The following is a 17,894-nucleotide window of genomic DNA, read 5'->3' as shown; positions in this document are numbered from 1 at the left end:
TGAATTATGGAGCAAAGAGCTTCTATTCTTAGTCCACTCTGGAAATGCAAGTCCCTTTAAAGGAGCATTTATTCAAATTATTCCATATTTAATACAACGTATTCCTGCTCCGAGCAGTGGAAATGATGAACTGATTTTCTACTGTATTGCCCTCCACACTGTTATGTGAAAATTCAGCCAGTGCATCTTAACTCACTGCCTTAGGTCTCCCTGAAATTTTAATTAAATGTATCTATATTTTAGTTTTTATCTCTTCTTCTTTTGTGATAATTCTTTACCTTTTCCTCCTCTTTAACTCTTTCACTGCAGCATTGTCACAGTTCTCCAACTTGTTCCCATTGTGCAGTTCCCTCAGTCCCTCAAAAGACAAGTCTTTGTATCTGAATTAGAGTCATAGAGATGGACAGCATGGAAACAGACCCTTCGGTCCAATCCATCCATGTCAACCAGCGAACCCAACCCAATCTAGAATTCTTAAACTTTGTTTCCAATTTGGAAATTCCTGACATAAAGCTGGCAAAAGTGATGATAAGTTACAATTATATTCCATCTTTGATTGATTAAAATATAAATTGTTAATGTAATGCAATGTTCCTGTTGCTTCAGGTCTGTCAAAATGAGAGACCGTAAACCTATAAGTAAGCATTGGAGCATATGAACAGAAGGAGAGAGAGAGGTAGAGGGGAAGTGAGATCTAAGGTGGAAATTCCAGAATTTACAATCTTGGCAGCAGAAGACACGGTTGCCAATGTTAGAATGATTAAAATCAGGGATACATATGATGCCAGAGTTGAAAGAATACCATGATCTTAGAGGGTTGTGGGGATGGGAGGAGGGAGTTAGAGTGAAATGAGGCCCTGCTTGATTTGAAAATAAGGATAAGAATTTTATAATACAGCATCTTAGAGTCAAACAGAGGCCAGAAGTGGTGGGTGACCAGGACTTAATGTGAAATAGGACACGTATAGCAGAGTTTTGAATGAATCTGGGTTTATGTAGCGTGGAGAGAGAGGCAATGGCCTATTATTACTGAATTATTAATCCAGAGAATGTTCTGGGGACTCAGGTTCAAATCCCACCATGGCAGATGTGGAATTTGAATTCAATTTTAAAAATCTGGAATTAAGAGTCTAATGACCATGAATTTATTGCCGATTGTTGGGAACACCCACCTGGTTCACTAATGTCCTTCAGGGAAGGAAACTGCCGTCTTTAGGTGGTCTGGCCTACATGTGACTCCAGACCCACAGCAATGGGAGTGACTCCTAACTGCTTTCTGAGCAGTTGGGGGTGAGCACTAAATGCTAGCCTGGAAAGCAGCACCCTCATCCCATGACTGAGTCAAAGATAGGTGGGGAGTGCATTACAAAGAGTCCAGTCAGGGTGTAACAAAGGCACGAGTGTAGCTTTGGGTAAAAAAGTGAGCCCAGGCAGGGGCAGAATTCAGTCAATAACTGAAACTCGTGAACTTGGGTACCATAATCTCCAGGAAAAATCTGACATTAAGGTTGCATTCCGCCAAATGTTCAGCGTCAGCCTCTGGCCCAGAGAGGAATGCAGTTGTTGGAGAGTGAACCTAATTTGTGATGGGCACTGAAGACAATGGCTTTGGTCTCCCCAAAATTTAACTGGAAGAATTTTCTGCTCGTTGTTGAGCGACAGTGCTGGGATGGAGGCTGCTGTGGGTAGAGCTGCTTGCAATTGATGATCATGTGGAACCTCGTGTGCTTCCCCCACCATGATGCCAAGGGGGCTGCAAATTGATGAGAATCAGGAGGAGGTCAATTCTTGTGACACTCCACTACTGGAGCTGGACAGAAGAGCTGATGCCTGTAATTGTCTAATTACAATGAAAAAGCCTTCTGTTGTGTTCAGAATGGGTGGCACTGACAAGCCTGCATTTATTAACCAACCCTGCTGGGTCTTTGATTGTCTTTAGAACAATTGGGTGATTTTCTGGATCATATCAGTGAAGGATGTATGATACGTTGGTCACTGGCAGGAACCAGGTGGATTTTGACAACAGTCAGCAGCTCTCAGTTTTGTTCTGGTACCATCCAAGTTCAATCTGGCACCGTGCCATGATGGAGTTTGAGTTTCGGAGACTAGACGGCTAATCCAGTACCACAGTCATGACACCCACTATCCTGACCCTCGGCATTGCTTCATGCCCAGTGAGTGAAATGTATTTTTCTCCCACTCACAGATCAAGGTTAGTGTTTGCAGTCTCATGTTTTCATGAAATCCTGATCTTCAGTTCACCCAATGAGAAGTTCATAATTCCAGTCAGTGACCCTTACTATGATGCTTACAGCATCTGACACAATAGTGGGATTATAAATACCTTCTCTGTAAGCTACATTGAGCAGGCAAGTATGAATACTATGCATTGTCTGACAGGTCTAAATAATATGTTCAAAGAAAATCAAAGGTTGTCACTGAATATATAAGAGCATTGTGAAGTTCCTGCATATTACATACTGTAGGGCAACTACAGCTGTTATGTACAAAATAAAGTCCAAACCAAAACATTTCATCATGGAGAATCGACTCAGTGACAGCAGTAAAGGTGGCAAGTTGCTGGGTGTGGACCCAACTGTGAGGTGGTTTGGAATGATGGCCCAAAGGTCCATTTCAATTTGTGTCAACAATCCAGACTTGGGTAGAAGGAGCAATATTTAAAAAACTTAGCAACACAGGAGAGGATGAGAGCAGTGCCATACATCGCAGAACATAGACAGGATGGTGAAATGGGAAGGAGTGCATCAGGAAAAAAATTAACTTAGAATTTTGTGAAGTGAGGCATTTTGAAAGAACTGAGATGGAAAGTCGATATTCGAGAAATTGCATAATTTTGAGACACGTAGCGGAGCAGAGAGACCTTGAGATCCATTAATAGAAATCCTAGACACAAGAATGAGGAACAAGAGGAGGCTATTCAGCCCCTCGAGCCTGTTCTGCCATTCAATAGGATCATGGCCAATCTCATCATGGCCTCAACTCCAGTATTCTGCCTGTGCCCTTTAACCTGTCACTAATTAAAACCTGTCACTATCTCCTCCCTAAATGTACTCAGTATCCCAGCATCCACCACCCTCTGGGGGAGTGAATCCCATGGTCCTTTGAGAGAAGTAGTTCCTTCCCATCTCAGTCTTAAATCTGCCCCCCCACCTTATCCTTAAAGCTATCACCTCTTGTTGTAGATTGCCACCTAATACCCCCTCCATGCCTACTTTGACAAACCATTTTAGCACCTAACATCAGATTCACTGAGTTCGATTTGGCACCAAGTCTCAGTTTAGGATGCTAGACCTACATATCACAATACCCACTATCCTGACCCCAGCACTGTTCCCTGCCCAGCCAGGGAAATATGTTTTTCTCCTACTCCACATCAAGGTCACTGTTTGATTACAGATTTAATGTTTTCATGAAATCCTGATCTTCAGTTCACCCACTGAGAAGTTCATAACTGCAGTCAGTGACCTTTACTGTGATGCAGTGATGCAATTAAATCTCCTCTCGAGCTTCCAAACTCTAACAAGTAAAACTTGGCAGGCTACATTAATAAAGTGATTCAAAACATCTGGATCACTGGATTCACTAATAGAGGAATTGATAACAAGATCCACACTGGTCCTCAAAGAATCCTCAGTGTCAACGCCACATCTCTGCATCATATTGCATCCAGGAAAGATGCAAAGATCTCCTCAAGGAAACAGAAGAGTTTTGCTTGGATGTTGCTTGACGAGAGAAACCTCAAGTGTAATGAGCAGTTGGAAACTTTACAAGAGTTTTTCTTGCAACAAAGGAAGTTGTGCAGTGGAGCTTTTCAACATGGAGAGATTTTGCAAAGTAGCTGCAGCAAAGTAATTCTCTCTGGCGAGTGAGTCAACACCAACGGTGGTCGATTTAAATAACTGACAAAAGAATGAGGGGGGAGTTGAGAGATTTTCTTTTCATCCAGAGATGGTGGGAATGCAAAACACGTTGTCTGAAAGAGGCAGGCAATCTTCAACCCATTTAAAAAATATTTCAGGTGGCACCTGAAATACTACAACTTAGATGGCAATTTGAAGGCACATGTGCTGCAGTGGTAGTGTCCTATCTTTGGACCACGAGCTCTGGGTTCAAGTCCCACCTGCTCCAGAGGTGTGTAATTTAACTTCTGAAGTTGTTGCTGAGGTCAGTTCCTGAATTGATCATGTCTTGAAGGGAGGAACTGGAGATAAGCAATCTCTGAGCTGACAATGTACAGTACAAGCTGAGAAAGGTTACCTGAAGATTTGCTTAACCTGCTTTTGGAGGGACATTTGGGAGGTGAAATGTATTCGGTCACAATTCTGACTTTGGGCAGATTGTGGCTGTTCTGAGCGACTTTCGCAATGCCCTCATGTGCTGATCACTCATGACCCAATGTCGACTGTGGTGTGCAGGGAGATTTTCTAAAGTTTTCAAAGACTTCAGTGATAGAAATTCAAGCTAAGATAAATACCACCATTTCTTTCTCTTTTTCTGATGCTTTATCCTCCTTCTCAGGATATGAATGCCTTTTGGGCCTTTAAATCCAACTAGGAAACTATTCTGAGAATGAGGGATTTGTAATAATGAAAGTATTACAAGATGCAGACTTCAGTAATTAAGTAGAAAGATAAGTAGAAATTGATTTCGATGAAGAGGTTGGTGCATATGGGTGATAAAGACAGATACATCAGTTGCATTTTCTGTTATTTCATTATTCAAAGTTTTCCCACATTATTTGGAAGCAGAATTCAGCAAATAGGAGAAAATAATGTCAGTTCAAGTCAGACATCGGGCAGTAAAGGAAGCAGGCCAAACAGTAACAAGGGAAATGTTTATTATTCCTGAAAGTTGATGTCTAGCTCCCCAAACCAACAGCAAGTTTTCATTGATGCTTGATTAACCCATGTCAAATTTTGGGGTCAATAATAAGGACCTTCCTATTTCAAGCCCTGAATCAATACCCACTGATATCATTCCAAGGAGTAAATGTCCTCCACATCTAAATCAGCAGGTGTAAGACTTCACCAGTCAGTGATAATCCAACTGAACCAGTTAGTACCCCATTGGCTTTTCATAGGTCACACAGCACAGAAACAGACCCTTTTGTCCAACCAGTCCGTGCCAACCATAATCCACAAAACTAGTCCCAGCTGCCTGCTCCTGGCCCATATCCCTCCAAACCTTTCCGATTCATGTATCTATCCAAATGTCTTTTAAATGTTGTAACTGTCCCCACATCCACCACTTCCTCAGGAACGTCATTCCACAGGCAAACAATCCCCATGTAAAAAAGTTGCCCCTCGTGTCTTTTTTAAATCTCTCTCCTCTCACCTTAAAAAAAAACGTGCTGCCTAGATTTGAATTCCCCCATTCTAGGGGTCTGCTCCGAGGTATCAACCCCCTTTCATTGCTGCCATTGACTCTCGGAGGGAGCAGCTTTCTCCAATCCTTCACCCTGACCAGATGACAGAGGTCAGGGACATCATTGGCCATCAACCCAGTCACTTTGTTTCAGCGGCTGGCTGGACCCCATCCCACAACTGATCCCACTCCAAACCCACAACAATGCTAAAATGCACCCCTCGCCACTGTCATGGCCCCCACCCCCATCTCCTCCCCTTGACACACACACACCCCTACTAGCCACCCCACCACTTTCTGTAAAACAGTGTCTTCACATCTTTTAAATTTACCCAAGAGGAAGGACATGACCTTAGTTTAATGATTTATCTGAAAAATGGTCCTCCGACAGTACGGCACTCACTAAGCACAGACTGTCTGATAATGCAGCACTCCCTCAGCACTGACCCTCCAACAGTGCGGCACTCCCTTAGCACTGACCCTCCGACAGTGCAGCACTCCCTTAGCACTGACACTCTGACAGTGCATTGTTCCCTCAGCATTGACCCTCCAACAGTGTGGGACTCCCTCAGCACTGACCCTCCAACAGTGCAGCACTCCCTCAGCACTGACCCTCCGACAGTGCGGCACTCCCTCAGCACTGACCCTCAGACAGTGCAGCACTCCCTCAGCACTGACCCTCTGACAGTGCGGCACTCCTTCAGCACTGACCCTCTGACAGTGCGGCACTCCCTCAGCACTGACCCTCCGACAGTGCGGCACTCGCTCAGCACTGACCTTCCGACAGTGTGGCACTCCCTCAGCACTGACCCTCCGACAGTGCAGCACTCCCTCAGCACTGACCCTCCGACAGTGCAGCACTCCCTCAGCACTGACCCTCCGACAGTGTGCACTCCCTCAGCACTGACCCTCCGACAGTGCAGCACTCCCTCAGCACTGACCCTCCGACAGTGCGGCATTCCCTCAGCACTGACCCTCCAACAGTGCAGCACTCCCTCAGCACTGACCCTCCGACAGTGCGGCACTCCCTCAGCACTGACCCTCCGACAGTGCGGCACTCGCTCAGCACTGACCTTCCGACAGTGTGGCACTCCCTCAGCACTGACCCTCCGACAGTGTGCACTCCCTCAGCACTGACCCTCCGACAGTGCAGCACTCCCTCAGCACTGACCCTCCGACAGTGCGGCATTCCCTCAGCACTGACCCTCTGACAGTGTGGCACTCCCTCAGCACTGACCCTCCGACAGTGCGGCACTCTCTCAGCACTGACCCTCTGACAGTGCGGCACTCCCTCAGCACTGACCCTCCGACAGTGCAGCACTTGCTGATTACTGTCTTTTGTGCTAAATTATCCAAAGTGTGACTTTATTCTCGTGTTTCTGACTCAGAGCAGCCCTGGGAATTGGGAGCCCTATCATTTTATTTCTCCTGGTAGCTAAGGTTGACTGTGCACCACCTGTTACAACCAGCAGGGGGTGGGGTTTGATGCTGTGTCCTACCTATTCTGTTACTTGTACCTATTGAGAACACTGTGATCACTGTCACCTCACATAATCCCTGGCCATTCAACATCCTTCAGTTGAGTCAACCGAAACAAATTTGGAGGAGATTCCAAGCTGATGTGTAACCCTGGAAGATCTATCTGGCTCACACACTGCATTGGAAAGTGTTAAACAGGCTGGCTCCCATCCTCCAACATATTGATGACATCTGCTAATTTACATAGAAATTTCTCCAAACTGACATCTCCTAAATGTTCGCTAACTGGCAATTTTTCAATCAGTGTTTAGTAGTATTTAGTCGCTCCGTTCTGGCACTTTATCCCTTAATGTGCATCTCTGAGCTCTCTCCTCTGTGAATACTGTCGACTCAGACGAAGGCACACACCCGCTGCCTGAACGCAGCGTTTAGAGATTGGGTCAAGTGGCTCTGCAAAATTACAGTGAGTGGAAACCCAGTGTTGTTTCTCTCCCTTGCATTATTTGTAAGGGCAGATGTCAGTTAATGGTGTAGCACCCATGCAATCTATGCCAAGCTCCTGTACAAATACATCAGTTCCTCTCACCATCTGCTCACAGTGTTGTCTCTGTAGTCAAAGTACATGCTTTCACTTATGTCCATCTTTCATGAGCTCGGGACCCATGTCTTACAGCCAAAGGAAGTACTTTTAATGTACAGTGATTGTTGAATTGTAGGAAACAGGGTTAGCACACAGCTACTGAGAACAACAAATATTGGAGATCACAACGGGTCAGGCAGCATCCATGGAGAGAGCAAGCTAGTGTTTCAACTCAAGATGACGCTTCATCAGAGCACACAGTTAACTCCCATAAACTGCACTGGGATATTGATCACAAGATTTATAAGGTGCCCACTGTTCAGTTGTTCCTCAAAGAAAAACACCATGGTATTGTCAGCGGTTCACCTGACAGGGGTAGATTGGGTCTTAGTTTAACATTCCATCTGAATGACAATACCTCTGCCAGTGGAGTCAGAAGTGGATTGAACTGTCAACTTTGGTTGCCTCTTGAGTGGGACCTAAGAGACAATCCTCCAAGGTCAGAATCACTGAGCCTTGGACAATAGCTAAGCTGAGATATAGGTTCCTGTTCTTAAAGAGGCACATTGACCCTCCTATAAGACAGTTTGGGTTGAAGATGCATTAACATCAACAGTCCTTGGGTCCTCGTCCAACCAACTCTTTTCAGGAATGTGTTGTGTACTGAGTCTAAACAAGTTATTTCACAAAGAAGCCCAGCATGACTGACCCAAATCTCACAGACCTTGCAGCTAGGGAGGGTTGTATTCATTTTCACATACTCTGACCTCAAGGGCACTGAGAACTATTACAACAGTGTTGCTGGGTATTGGGGAAAGGGCAAAACACAGGCTATTAAAGAGGGTTAGAATCTCTCTTTATGAACATAATCATCACAATGCTGGATTGGAGAAAGCTCATTGGATTTGCCACATGAGAAACAACTTTATAAGTTCAAGCCCCACTAGCAGCATTAGATGAAAACAGTACAATACACTGTGTACAGTACAATACACTGTGTACAGTACAATACAGTGTGTACAGTGTAAACAGTGTGTCCAGTATAATACTGTGTATGATACAATACTGTGTGTACAGTAGTGCTGTGTGTATAATACAATGCTGTGTGTACAATACAGTGCTATGTGTAGAGTACAATGCTGTGTGTATAATACAATGCTGTGTGTACAGTACAGCGCTGTGTGTACAGTATAATACTGTGTGTACAATACAGTGTTGTGTGTAGAGTACAGTACTGTGTATAATACAATACTGTGTGTACAAAACAGTGTTGTGTATACAGTACAATATTGTGTGTATAATACAATACTGTGTGTACAGTACTGTGATGTGTGTACAGTACACTACTGTGTGTACAATAGTGTTGTGTGTAAAATACAGTACTGTGTGTATAATACAATGCTGTGTGCACAGTACTGTGCTGTGTGTACAATATAGTGTTGTGTGTAGAGTACAGTACTGTATGTATAATACAATACTGTGTGTACAGTACAGTGCTGTGTGTACAAAACAGTGTTCTGTGTACAGTATTGTGTGTATAATACAATACTGTGTGTACAGTACGTGCTGTGTGTAGAGTAAAATACTGTGTGTAGAGTTCAATACACTGTGTACAATGTAAACAGTGTGTCCGGTACAATTCTGTGTATAATATAATACTGTGTGTACAGTACAATGCTGTGTGTACAATACAGTGCTGTGTGTAGAGTACAATACTGAGTGTGCAGTACAGTGCTGTGTGTACAATATAGTGCTGTGTGTAGAGTACAGTGCTGCGTGTAGAGTACAATACTGTGTGTACAGTACAGTGCTGTGTGTAGAGTACAATGCTGTGTATAGTAGTGCTACGTGTAGAGTACAATACTGTGTGTGCAGTACAGTGCTGTGTGTAGAGTACAATACTGTGTATAGTACAGAGCTACGTGTAGAGTAAAATACTGTGTATAGTACAGTGCTGCGTGTAGAGTACAATACTATGTGTACAGTACAGTGCTGTGTGTAGAGTACAATACTATGTGTACAGTACAGTGCTGTGTGTAGAGTACAATACTGTGTGTACAGTACAGTGCTGTGTGTAGAGTACAATACTGTGTGTGCAGTACAGTGCTGTGTGTAGAGTACAATACTGTGTATAGTACAGAGCTACGTGTAGAGTACAATACTGTGTATAGTACAGTGCTGCGTGTAGAGTACAATACTATGTGTACAGTACAGTGCTGCGTGTAGAGTACAATACTATGTGTACAGTACAGTGCTGTGTGTAGAGTACAATACTGTGTGTACAGTACAGTGCTGTGTGTAGAGTACAATACTGTGTGTACAGTACAGTGCTGTGTGTAGAGTACAATACTGTGTATAGTACAGAGCTACGTGTAGAGTACAATACTGTGTACAGTACAGTGCTGCGTGTAGAGTACAATACTATGTGTACAGTACAGTGCTGTGTGTAGAGTACAATACTGTGTGTACAGTACAGTGCTGTGTGTAGAGTACAATACTGTGTATAGTACAGAGCTACGTGTACAGTACAGTGCTGCGTGTAGAGTACAATACTATGTGTACAGTACAGTGCTGTGTGTAGAGTACAATACTATGTGTACAGTACAGTGCTGTGTGTAGAGTACAATACTATGTGTACAGTACAGTGCTGTGTGTAGAGTACAATACTGTGTGGTGCCACTTTGAGCTTGCTGGCAACCATTTCATTAGAAAATTTCAAACAATGCCAGAGCTGGTAACTCTCGACTCATTGGCAACAAGCAGTGACTCGCCAGTATCAAACTTTCATAATCTCTCACTTAGAAATTACACAGACTTTTACCAACCAAGATGGAGTTTCATACATTTACTGAATCCCATAACAAACATAATCAGAGTCTCTTTAACGTGTGTGCTTTACTTTCTGAGAATTAAAAGTTCAAGGCATGATCAGGGATGTGAGCTTTGCTGTCTGGACCTATATTTATTTATTGTCCATCCCTAGTTGCCCCTTGAGAAAGTGGTAGTGAGCTGTCATCTTGAGTGTTGCAGTTCATGTGCTGTTCGTGGACACGCACTGCCGTTAAGGAGGGAATTCCAGGATTTTAACCCAGCGACACTGAAGGAGCAGTGATTTATTTCCAGATCAGGATGGTGAGTGGTTTGGAGGGGAACGGGCAGGGGGTGGTGTTCCCATGGATCAATTTCCATTGTTCTTCCAGCTGGAAGTGGTTGTGGTAGCTGCAGTGGTTCTGAACCATACTGGTACAAATCCTCAGTCTGGGCTGTGCTGATGGGGTGTGACATTTGGGATCAGGCCACTGGACTATTGGAGGGGAGAACAACTCTAGCAATCCAAGCAATTGCTGGGTGAGGGCTCGATAAGGCAGGGTTGTGGTCTTCAATTAGTCAATGACCTGTCTATGTCATTGCTAAGGCCACTAATTTCCAAGCCGATAAACTTATCTGTATGCATCGCTCCCTTAGTTCACCTGCTGGTGACACTCACATTGCACCTCTGTTACCTCCACACCTAATGATTCTAATCCCTAGTTTTTAATTCCAGATTTCTACTGAATTGAAATTTCATCATCTGCTCTGGTGAGATTCAAACCCCTATCTCCAGAGCATTAACCTTGAGTTCTGGATTGCAAATGCAGTGACATTGATTTGATTTGATTTACTATACTCACATGCACCTAAGTGCAGTGAAAGGTTTTGTTCTGTGAGCATTATGGGAAGATCATAGTTAACAAGATCATAGGGTGCTAAGACCCCTGTCTCACCTCCCATACCCTGTTCTCCACAAACCTGAGCACTTCCAAAAAGTGCTACCTGCCTCCTAATTCACACCAAGTCCTGTGCACACTAATCCTCACGTTTACTGAGCTCCAGATTAATTAACAGCACAATGTTAACAATCCTATCCTTGTTTTCAATCCCTTCCATGGCCTGCCCCCTCCCTATCTCTGTAACTCCCTCCATGGTCTCACCGCCACCCCCCCCCATCTCTGTAACCCCTTCCACAATCTAATCCCTCCCTATCTCTGTAACCCCCTCCATGGCCTCACCCCTCCCTAACTCTGTAGCTCCCTCCATGGCCTACCCCCTCCCTGTCTCCATAATCTCCATCAGCTACAAATCTCTGTAATACCTGCATATCTCTGACTCTGTATGTTCCCTATTGGCAGCTATGCCTTCTGCTGCCTGGACCAACACTTTAGCTGCACATCTCCCTTTCCATCTTTCCAATGCTCTTCAAGACCTGCTCTTTCACCAAACATTTGGTGATTTTTAAAATAAGTCTCCTGTGAGTCACCTTGGAATATTTTATTACCTTAAAGATACTATATAAATGTAATATGTTGTTGTCTTGAGACAAGCTTCCAACATGAGGGAGAGCCATTTGTTGAGCTGCCAGGGGCTGAAAGAGAAGATGGGCCGTAGGGGAAGGAGGTAATTTTAGCAGTTGCTTGAGGTTGATTTAACTCATGATCCACTCACAGGTTCAAGGCAACAAGTTATGGCCATTTCTTCACACATTTTGAAATGAATCTCGTTCATGCCAGTTAATGGGCTACAATCAATACAAATGGAAAGTCAAAATTGAATTTCAGACAAGTTTGATTTCAAGAAATGCTCTAAATAGCATTATAAAATTGATCACATGCTTTCATTGTATTTGTCCTCCATCGTGTTCTCTTCTGAACATTAAACTTTGTTAAGGGAACCAGCGTATAAGTGTACCAGCCTGGAATGATTGGCTGTGACATAATTTGCTTCACTGTGTGGTACAGGCTATTGAAATAGTTCACCAATTACTGTCTCAGGCAACGCTTACAATTCAGTAGTTTGACAATTTTCTGCAAGTCTGTCTGTGCAGTTAATGGGAAAAGATTTTATTGGGATTTGTTGGAATTTTAAGGGAATATTGGGTTTATTGGGGTCTGTTGGTGATAAACAGTATAAGGGTTAAACAAAACAACCCATGATGGCAGCTGGAATCAAAATGGGGATCATAATCAGCAAAAAAACATTTATTGATACTCCATTGATCCAGTGTTGGGCTAATATGAGGAAAATTGCTGCATTGTTATTAGGGGGAGGTGTTGTTAATATTGATCTTGAATTGTGCCCCTCCTGCGCAGCCATAACCTTGTATGTCTCACTCTGTCTTAGCACCCTATGATCTATATGTTCTTGTTTACTATGATCTGCCCATAATGCTCACAAAACAAAACCTTTCACTGCACTTAGGTGCATGTGAGTACAGTAAATCAAATCAAATCAATGTCACTGCATGTGCAATCCAGAACTCAAGGTTAATGCTCTGGAGATAGGGGTTTGAATCCCACCAGAGCAGATGATGAAATTTCAATTCAGTAGAAATCTGGAATTAAAAACTAGACCAATAGCACCATATAACCACTGCCAATTGTCATAAAAACCCACTTGATTCACTAATGTTCTTTAGGGAAAGAAATCTGTTGGCCTTATCTAATCTAGCCCACACATGATTCCTGACCCACAGCAATGTGGTTATTTCTGGGTGATTCAGGATGGTGGGACATCATAATTCTCACAATTACATAGAACATAGAATAGTACAGCATAGCACAGGCCCTTCAGCCCATGATGTTGTGCCAACCTTTTATCCTACTCTAAGATCAAACTAACTTTTTTTACTTTCATCCATGTGCCTTATCCAAGAGTCGGTTAAGTGTCCCTAATGTCTCTGACTCTACTACTACTGCTGGCAGTGCATTCCACACACCTACCACTCTCTGAGTAAAGAACCTATTTCTAACATCTCCCCTAAACCTTCATCCAATCACCTTAAAATTATGCCCCCTCTTGATAGCCATTTCTGCCCTAGGGAAAAGTCTCTGACTATTTGCTCTATCTAGACCTCTCATCATTTTGTACACTTCTATCAAGTCACCTCTCATCCTTCTTTGCTCCAATGAGAAAAGCCTTAGCTCCCTCAACCTTTCTTCATAAGACATGCTCTCCAGTACAGGCAGCATCCTGGTAAATCTCCTCCACACCCCTCCTAAAGTTTCCACATCTTTCCTATCATGAGGCAAGCAGAACTGAACACAATATTCCAAGTGTGATCTAACCAGGACTTTACAGAGCTGCAGCATAACCTCATGGCTCTTAAACTCAAGCCCCCTGCTAATGAAAGCCAACACACCATACATCTTCTTAACAACCCTATCAACCTGGGCAGCAACTTTGAAGGATCTATGGATATTCCACACTACCAAGAATCCTACCTTTAGCCCTGTAATCTGCACTCACATTTGACCTGCTAAAATGAATCACTTCACACTTTTCCAGGTTGAACTCCATCTGCCAATTCTCACCCTAGCTCTGCATCCTGTCAATGTCCCGTTGCAATCTACAATAGCCCTCCACACTATCCACAACACCACCAACCTTTGTGTCATTGGCAAACTTATTAACCTACCCTTCCACATCCTCATTCAACTTATTTATAAAAATCATAAAGAGCAGAGGTCCTAGAACTGATCCCGGCAGAACAGCACAGGTCACCGAGCTCTAGGCTGAATACTTTCCATCTACTATCACCATCTGTCTTCTATGGGCCAGCCAATTCTGAGTCCAGACAGCCCGATTTCCCTGTATCCCATGTCTCCTTACTTTCTGAATGAGCCTACCATGGGAAATCTTATCAAACATCCAATGCAGCAACAACATTAGAGTCACTGCAGCACTGAATAAGACCTTTTAGACCATCATAATTGTGCGAGTCAAAAACAACAAGCTAACTCTTCTAAGGAAGTATAAGCATTTTCAAGCCCTTATGCTGATGGGTTTTACAGGGTGATTATTGATCAGTAATACTACCCATTAATTTTATGGCAAAAACAAAATGTCAGGCCAACTCAGAAAGATTCATTAAATGAGCACAGAACACAAACGTGAGAGAAAGAATGTTCAGGGTAAAATGACCAGCATGAAAGTTCCAGTTAGTCCAAATCATGAGCCAAATGTAAAGAAAGAAATAGGTGTCACGTTTGTTTGGGTTCTGGTGGAGAAGGGTTGACCTGTCAAGTTGTTTTTTTTTCACAGCGCCTTTGGACAAAGCTGTCCTTCAATATCCATAATGTGGAAAGCAGCAGGTAAAATCTCCCTACGCTTGGTCTGTTCATATGGGAAGGTGTGGATGAAGGAAGAGAAACATCTATGCACAAAGCAATAGAGGTGATACAGCAATATGCAGCAAAATGCCAGCACTTTATAACACTGTTACAGATCATGACCTTCAATATAACATAGATTACTTAAGATGGCTTCTCTCACTGATATTGAAAGCATAACAACCAATCTTCATTATTCTTGGCTAATACATGACTGGCTCCTGAAAACCAAGAATGGAGGGAGGGATACTCTTGACAGAATAAAAATGATTTCTCAAAACCAGTGACATGACACTGAGTCAAACTGAAGGAATAAACTTTCACTCTAGATGTACAACTTTATCATTACCTCAGCTCAGCCCACATGCCTTCCTGCCAATTAATTATTTCTGCACTTCAGTCACCTGTATAAGGACATGAAAGAGGATTCACCTCGTGTGGAATTCAGAGAATGGGAGAATCCAAGAGCTTGATCCAAACCCATTGCAAAGGTCAACCTTGAAAACCAGGGGGAAATATTTTAATTATTTGAGCAAACTTACATGGGAAGAAATGGGTTGATTCAATAATGATGTCACAAGTTCGATCTCAGCCACGTGCCTGGTCCCTTCAGTGAAGGGCTGGATAAAGTAAAATTGTAAATTGTCCCGATGTGTGGTTTTAAATTTCTGAGGACAAGGTTGTAGAGTGATTGTTTTCACTGTTAGTGTTTGTCAAACAAATCACACTTAAATCGGTGATGATTTATGTTCCTACTGTATGTGATTATAATCCCATATTACTACTATAGCCAGCTTTAATCACATGTTTCCCTATGCAAATTAAGTTAAATAATAATTGCAAATAAATTAAATAAAATCTATCCAATGATAGATCATTAACATTTAGTAAAATTCCTTTATTAACGTTTAAAAGCAGGAAAAAAAATCAGGGAAGAATATTTCAATGTCTCGGATTGGCGTGCAAACTGATTATTGTGCATCTCTCCCAAATACTTTATTTAAATCAGGAAACTTCTTGTACAAATAATATTGCGTAAATACATATACGAGAGCCTGTGCTAATGCTAAATGATATCTTTCTATCTTGTCAAAGAACCATCTCCTTGAATTCTCAACCACTCCCCTCCTTATTCTGTAGTTCTCTTAACGGTGCAGTGTATATGTGTGAAATTACGCTACACATTTTGCCTGGCTTTTATTTTCAAAATATAGAACCAAGGTTGCATACGCCCAGCAAATAAAAATGTCCCAAAATTCTAAAAGTTTTAGTATACTACAGGATATGAAAGCTAATTCTATCTCCATAGAGACACGAAGAGAGAACCGCCTAGCTATTTCCTATATTCCCGGTAAACTTGATGGGGTAAAATGATGCAGGAAGCAACTTCATTGCTCGCACTGCAATACTGCTCTTAAACACAGGCACATTCCTGCATTTAATAATTGAAACCCCCAACACATTAGTTCAGATTGCAACAACAAACGCAATGGCATTGCAACAGACATCCTCTGCTCTGATATACTTGGACCCAGACATTCTATGCAGCTTTTTTTTTAATTAAAACATTCCCAAAGCATAAGATTCATACAGTAAACCAGTGGTGGCACGTTGGAATTCATAATCTATGTTTCAGGGGGAAAAAAAACGAAGATGCATTAAAATTGAAGGAGAATAAGACATTGCAAGGTCCAAAGGATTTTGTGTTCATGGAGTGCAATAATCACCCTGCCATATTGAGAAGTTGCATGCAAGTGGGTAAGATCTAACCGCCTTTCTGGACCGACACGACATTGTTATCTTTAGAGATATATTTTAATGTGTGGGTCATACTAGCATGAATCGCCAGTTTGCAGTTACATATTCCCTGAGCAAAATTCGCACTGTCTATTATTTAAACGCCTCGACCAAACCCCGTGGCATGAAAATAGAAAGACAAAGGGGGGGAAATAAATGTAAGATTTTACCTTTGCAAAGGATCATGAACCAGATTCAGTCAGTGAAATGAAGCGGTTTCTCTGCGCCAGCTCCTCAGCTTCGTTCAGACTTTGCCCCTTTCTCTCTTTCTCTCCCTCTCTTTTTTCCTTCCCTCCTCCTGGTCTCTGGCACTGCCTCTCTCTCACACACACACTCTGCTTCCGGCCGGTGTTGTAGGGAACTCAATGCACACACTGTCCTCCGTCTTCAGGTATTTAGAGGTTAGTGCAGTCAGCCCACGGAATAACCTTGCCTCGGCGATTAAAAATTAAATGTGGACAATTTTATTTTTAAAGAAGACAAACACGGTTTAAACAAAAGAAAGCCTGCAACTCCCATCCACAAACAGCATTCCTGGCTCTCGTTGGGCAACGTGGAACGGGTTCAGCACCATGGACAGCGACACGGGGCCGCTCACAGCCAGTCGCTCCAGTGGGAGGCACTGGCTCTGACAAGCGAGCCCCCAGACACAAGCGAGCCCCTGATCCTGGAGCAGTGCACAACTCTAGAAGGAGCAGGGTCCATTCACCGCCAGGAGAAGTCTCTCTCTCGGGAAGGTTGCAATGAGTTCCAGCCTCATCCTTCTCCCCCTTCCTGCCCCAGCGCTGCAAATCCTCAGCACCGGCCAACACCAAGGACTGAGTGGCACTGACAGGGCTCCACACAGTATCTCCCTGATGTCTAGCCGGGCTGGACCCTTTAGCTGAGGTTACTGACTATCCAGATGTGTGTGTTTCACAGAACAGATCGCAATCCCTCCGAAAGCGCAGCTGCAACAAAACAGGGTCTCCCCTCAGTAACAGCTTCCCGTTAAAACCAATCCTGGGTCTACACCAGCTCCGAGCTGACAAGTGATTTTCTCCACATCCAAGTGGGACCGGTTCGCTCTCTCTTCCTGGCACTTACTAACAGACATCTAACAAACCGTCTGGTTTCTGGTTTGCGTACACAAAGATCCAGGTAGCTCGATCAGCTCAGACCGGAGCGAGAAAAGAGACTTAATATGAAGAAGCAAATCAGACAGCGCTTGGTGGGTGTGACTGAGCGTCTCATGCATATGAATTAGCAAGTACACGTGTACCAACCCAGCGCAAGACCAGAAAGAGCGAAATACTGCGTGACAGAGCGGGAACCTGAGTAAAATGGAGAGACATGAGCTCCAGATTACAAAGTAAGTCCTTCGTTTTTCAACTCATTCCGAAGAGAGCCCCTTGTCTCAAAACTAAGTTACTTTTTTTTCTATTCCACAAAGGATAGCCACATTTTGTGGCCGTTTTTCCAAACCAGAAGCTCAGCAGCAGTTTGGACAGCTCCAGTGAAATTGGGGA

General features: G+C 43.3%; 1 protein-coding gene across 2 annotated transcripts in view; it reads right to left on the bottom strand.

Annotated features, from left to right (window-relative positions):
* The window catches only part of LOC140454651 (leucine-rich repeat and fibronectin type III domain-containing protein 1-like protein), a 238,908-nt gene extending 221,317 nt beyond the window's left edge, over positions 1 to 17,591 (bottom strand). The window contains exon 1 of one of the 2 annotated variants that reach the window (XM_072549568.1): positions 16,557 to 17,591. The gene's annotated coding sequence lies outside the window, so the exon portion shown is untranslated. The remainder of the gene's footprint in view (positions 1 to 16,556) is intronic. The other variant, XM_072549570.1, reaches the window with a different exon arrangement.
* Between the last annotated feature and the right edge of the window lie 303 nt (positions 17,592 to 17,894).

The sequence above is a fragment of the Chiloscyllium punctatum genome, chromosome 29, assembly GCF_047496795.1.
Source record: "Chiloscyllium punctatum isolate Juve2018m chromosome 29, sChiPun1.3, whole genome shotgun sequence".
NCBI lineage: Eukaryota > Metazoa > Chordata > Chondrichthyes > Orectolobiformes > Hemiscylliidae > Chiloscyllium > Chiloscyllium punctatum.
This window is presented reverse-complemented; position numbering and strand designations above follow the sequence as displayed.